We start from the raw sequence: 6,000 nt of genomic DNA, 5'->3' as shown, positions 1-6,000 counted from the left end.
ATTGGGGATAGTTGACTTGGGAGTGTAGCTCAGTGGCAAAGCACTGGCGTACCATGCACAAGGCCTCAGATTTGATCCCTCATTCACACACTCACAAACACACGAAATTGGTATTGTTATTGGCGCAGTAGTAACACAGTGTGGCTTTTGTATATATTTTGTATTTATAGCTTTTCTTTAATTGTATACATGTTAAAATTTTTGTGGCCATGTCTTTAATGATTGTAATATTTTGGCCTTATTGAGGTATAACAGTTCTTTATGTATTCTGGATACAATAACTTTATTAGATATGTTTTGAAAATAATTTCTACCAACATTTGTCTTGCCTTATCTTTTTCATAAGAATGCCTTTTAATGATAATTCATATATAAAAAATTAGAAAAATGCAAATTAAAACGACATTGAGATTTTATCCCACTCTAGTCAGAATGACAATTATCAAGAATACAATTAACAACAAATGTTGGTGAAGATATGGTGAAAGGGGAATGCTCATACATTATTGGTGGGACTGCAAAATTAGTATAATCCCTCTGAAAAGCGGTATGTAGATTTCTCTAAAACTAGAAATGGAACCATCATTTGACCCAATTATCCCTCTCCTTAGCATATAAGTAAAGAGTTTAAAATCAGCATATTACTGACACAGGTTGTGTTGGTCAGGTCCAACACAATGTTTATAGCAGTACAATTCACAATAGCTAAACTATGGAGCCAATCCTTCAACAGGTGGGTGGATAAAGAAATTGTTGTATAGATGCAGAATGAAATATTAATCATACAGAAAAATGACTTTATGACATTTGTGACTAACTGGATGAATCTGGAGATTTTCATCCTAAGTGAAATAAGCCAATCCCTAAAAACCAAAGTTTCACTGATATGTGGAAGCTAAGCCACAAATAAAGTAGGTGAGGGGAAGAAATAAAGTTCAGTAGATTAGACAAAGAGGAACGAAAGAAAGGAAGTAGGGATAGAAATAAGAAAAACAGTAAAATAAATCTAACATAATTTTCCTTGTACACATATGAAAATATCTAAGTGAGTTCTACCATTGTGCCCACCCACAAGAATGGAGTCCTAATTAGAACAATTTTATCAAATGAATTCTACTATCATGTATAATCAAGAAGAACTAATAAAAAATAATAATGCCTTTTGAAGAGCAAAATTTAACCATTAATAAGTCTGTTTATTGTTCTTTTAAAGAAGTTATGGCTTATGCTTTGTTTTTTTATAAAATAATCATTGCCTATTCTAAAGATTTTATCATATTATTTCATCCATAAATTTCATAGTTATTCCTTATGTATTTTAGTGTATAATATATTGTAAGCAAATTTTTACATAATATTTGAGATATAGCTCATGGTTTATTTTCTCCTAGAGATGGAATTTTTTTTTTCATTTTTGATCTGTTAATATAATGAACAATGTTGATCTCTTAAAATATTATTTTGGTCAACTTTTTTTGCTGCTGTGACTAAAGGACCTGACCAACACAATTATAGAGGAGGAAAAGTTTATCTGAGGGCTCACCATTTCAGAGGTCTTAGTCCACAGAAGGCTGTCTCCATTCTTCAGGGATTAAGCTGATGCTGAACACCATGGCAGGAGAGGGTGGCAGAGAGAAGCAGCTCACATCATATGATCAAGAAACACAGAGAGAGAAACTCTACTCTGACTCCACTCTCCAGATACAAATATATACACCCAAGCTATGCTCTAATTCTTATTTCCTCCAGCCCCGCCCTCCCCACCACCACTTCAGTCATCACTCAGTTATTCCTTATCAGGGGATTAAATCACTGATTGGATTAAGACTCTTAAAACCCAATCATTTCTCCTCTGAACATTCTTTCATTTTCTCACACGTAAGCTTCTGGGGGACACCTCATATCCAAACCATAACAAATATTAAATATCGTTAGGAGTGACATCAGCAATATAGTGGAATGGGAGTCCCTGCCCTTGTTCCCCAATGAAATTCCAATTTAACAGTGATATAAGACCAAAATAAACAATCTAGAATTCAGTTAAGAAGCCTCAGTATCCTCAGAAAGCACAAATCTGTAAATAGTCACATAAAAATGTATAAGGACAATATTACATAACTTGTGTCACCTCCTCCCTCAAGGTGGTGGTGTTCAGAACTAAGAGAGTTGCCAGTCACTGACTTCTTCCTCAAAGAGGAGGAGAGAATAGAGTATTTGTCCAACCAACTCATATCATCAGGATGCTACCAGAGGACAGTTTTTGTCTCGTTTCATCTACGGCACAGATAAAACAAGCAGTTTAGATGTCATGGGGTGGGTAAGAATTAAGAGGCAGGAGATTTGTTGCAACTAGTACATCTCTGTGAGATTGGGAGAGGGTGTGGAACCTGAGACTCTTCCCTTAGAAGTGAAGGAGAGCAGTGAAACATGCTTTGAACACTCACCTACTTACCTTTCAGTGCACTACACAGGGGGCCAGGTTTTATCATCAACAAGTCTTTGTCTCTCTTTAGAGCATCACAGTTATACATAATAGTTGGGTTCATTTTGACAAAGTCATACATGAATGGAATTTAATTTTACTCCATGTCAATCCTGGATCTCTCCACCACTTTCTCATTCTCCCTCCTCTATTCTCCTTCCTCTACTAATTGTTGTTTTCCTCCTTTATTTGTTTATTTTTTATTGGGTAGTTACATGTGCATAAAAATGGACATATTTATACACATACACAGCATGGTTTGATTAAATTTTTCACATTTTCTCTCTTTCCGCATTGTCACAGTCTGGCTGGGCACAAAATAACGAGCCACTCAAACAGGAACAAACTTTATTTTAAAATTCCCACCAATGCCCTGTATGCTCCTGGGAAATATGCCGACCCACACAGGCGGCGTTCTGGACACACACACCAACAGGAAATCCCTCCTCTGGAATTCCCTCCTACCATACTTCCCCAACCAATGGGAACTCTCCAGGAGTCCCATAGCAGGCCAAGGTGGACAGCAGGGGTCTAATATCCATTTGAATGCAGATCTTAACATAATCATATCATCTCAATGGCTTGCTGGCGTCACCTTTCAACCAAAAATGCCATGCATCATTACTACTTGGCTATGGCTTTTAGCACCACATCCCTGTTTCTTCTTTCTTGTTCTCCTTCTTCCACTCCACTGATCTTCTCTAAATTTGTATGATATCCAATCCACCCCTGGTCCCCTTTATTTTTTTCTAGCTTTTGCATATGAGAGAAAACATTTGATCCCTTATTTTCTGAAGCTGGCTTATTTCATTTAGTATAGTGTTCTCCATTTCTATCATTTTACTGGAAAATGCCATAATTTCATTTTTTCTTTATGGCTAAGTAAAACTCCAGTGTGTGTGTGTGTGTGTGTGTGTGTGTGTGTGTGTGTGTTTAATTTTCTACATCCATTCATGTATTGATCAGTACCTGGACTGGTTCTATAATTTGGCTATTGTGCTGTCATAAACATTTAAGTGGCTGTATTACTATAGTATGTTGATTTTAGTTTTTTAAAATAAATACCAAGGAACTAGCTAGCTCACTCATATGGTGATTTCATTTTTTTTTTGTCTTTTTTTTTTTTTTTTTTTGGTTTTGTTTTGTTTGTTTTTTAGGAATATCCATGCTGTTTCCTAGAGTGGTCACACTAATTTGTAGTCTCACCAACAACCCATGAGTGTACCTTTTCACCCACATCCTTGCCAGCATTAATTATTATTTATATTCTTGGTAATTGCCATTCTTATTGAAGTGAGATAAAATCTTTGAGGACTTTTGATTTGCTTTTCTACAGATGTGGAACATTTTTCATATATTTTTGGCCATTTGTGTTGCTTCTTTTGAGAAATATTTTATCGAGTCTGCTTTTAACTCCTTTATTATTCAATAAAAATGAATATTTCACTTGTTAGCTAATCGTTCTTCAATGAAAGTGATTTTTCATTTCAGTTATTGTATTCCTCAGCTTCATTCTGTTAATTTTATTTAAAATATTTTCTATCCCTTTGATGGTATTCTCCTTTAGTTCATATATCATTTTCCTGATTTTGTTTTGTTGTCATCTGTGCTCTTTTATAACTCACTGAGTTTAAGACAATTATTTGTCAGAAAATTTGTAGATTTTCCTTCCTTTAGGTTATGGAGATTTATAGTATTCCTTTGATTGAATCATGTTTCCCTGGTTCTTTTTATTCTTTATAGTTTTCCATTGCTATCTTCACATGTGAATAGTCTTCTCTCTCAAACTTTCTGAGTTGGACTTCAACAAAGAAGGACATTCACTAATCAGCCCAACTAGAGGTTCTGGGAATCTTTCAAACTATATATATGTTTCTTCTCTTGACTAATGCTCATATATTCCTCATTAGTGAAATTTACTGGTTTCTCTTTGTAGTTGTTTGTCATTTATAGTCTCTTGTTCCCTCTAATGCCTGACAGCTAGGGTATGGCTTTCAATCTTCAAGGCATAGTGTACTCATCTCCATTCTCCCCTGAGTATAAATTTTGAGTCTTTTCCAAATTTCACTGAGATATTGCTACAGCAAGCTGCTTGCCCTTTCCTTTGTTTTTGATGGCTGCTGCATTCAAACAATTCCAATTCCAGCATCATTTTGATGGTGAAAATTTGGTTAATTATTGTTGTTTCATGGAATCCAGAAGAAAATACTTCAAAGAAGGGGAAATTTTAAAAGACTTAAACATTATTTGAGTTGTAAAAGTTGAGAATGGAAACATATTTTTGGACTTAGTGCCTTAGAGATAAAAAAGGTGACCCTATATTCAAAACTGGGATATTGCTGATGATTTCTATAATAATTATTAATGATGATTATTTTTACTTATTTTTTTAAATGATTTGTAAAATATGGTTCACCATGCTTAGACATACTATCTGAAAATTATGAAACCTGGAGAATTAAGCACATAAGCTAGATGCTGAAGGAATGAAGCATGACAGATAAGAAAAGGGCATAGTGATAATTAGCAAGTCTGCAAAAAAAAAGAAGTTAATTTGTGAGGAGAAGGCAAAAGATAAGCAAGTGTATAAGTGGGGATGCAGAATTTGAAAAGATTGATGATGTTTTCTTTCCTAGATGGGATTAAACTTTCAAGACTTATCTAACATTGTAGGAAGAAAGGAGGATGCTTTGCATGGAAATGCAGTTAAATTTCTATGTCTGAAAGAGGAAGAAGTGAAATGATCTCTGAAGAGTAAAGAGAGAAGGAGAAAAGTGGGTACCACATGTTTAAAACAAGTAAAAAATGACTCAAATAGTCAAGGAGTTTGGGTTTTAAAGATAAGCAGAGAGAGTACCACTTCCATGCTTCTAGTTCATTCAGGTGAAATAAGGTGAAGTGAAGAATTTTCCCAAGAAGTCTAGTCTTAATTCTTAAAAACAGAAAGATTTGGGGCCGATATCCCAAGTAGAAATACAATATTAGTTATTTCTTAATTTTTTCTTTGCGCTTATGTCTATTTTTCCCAGGAACCTGATAGGATGTCTTTTACTTTTTCTTCTGTTTCCTTTCTTCTGTGAAGAAAATAGAAATCAACCCTGAACAGCTTAATGAAAGACAATCTTCCAAACCTGATTTATAGTGTAACACAAAATCAATAATTAACTCATCAGATCCCAGGAAACATAAGACCCACAATAATAAAATCATGTGCTGTGAGTCGGGTTTGAATGATTCTCCACAGTTGCAAGGTTTGAAATGACTTCCTTCTTAAAATTTACTTTGGAAAGAGAGATGTATTCCTCAACCCTTCAAACACTCACCCACATGCTGCACCCATGTACACAGACAATGAAGGAAGGAAGTTCCACAGGAAGTGAAAGAAGAGAGCATTCACAAAGGTAACCAGACATGAGAAGTCATGGCCCACACAGAAACCTCAGGTGCTCAATAGTGACTGACACAGGTGTGAGTGGGACAAGAGATATACCGTGAAAAGGAGAGGGAAGGTGTAAGTT

The sequence above is a fragment of the Spermophilus citellus genome, assembly GCF_964194105.1.
Source record: "Spermophilus citellus genome assembly, chromosome: 7".
Classification (NCBI taxonomy): domain Eukaryota; kingdom Metazoa; phylum Chordata; class Mammalia; order Rodentia; family Sciuridae; genus Spermophilus; species Spermophilus citellus.
Note: the sequence above shows the minus strand (reverse complement) of the source record.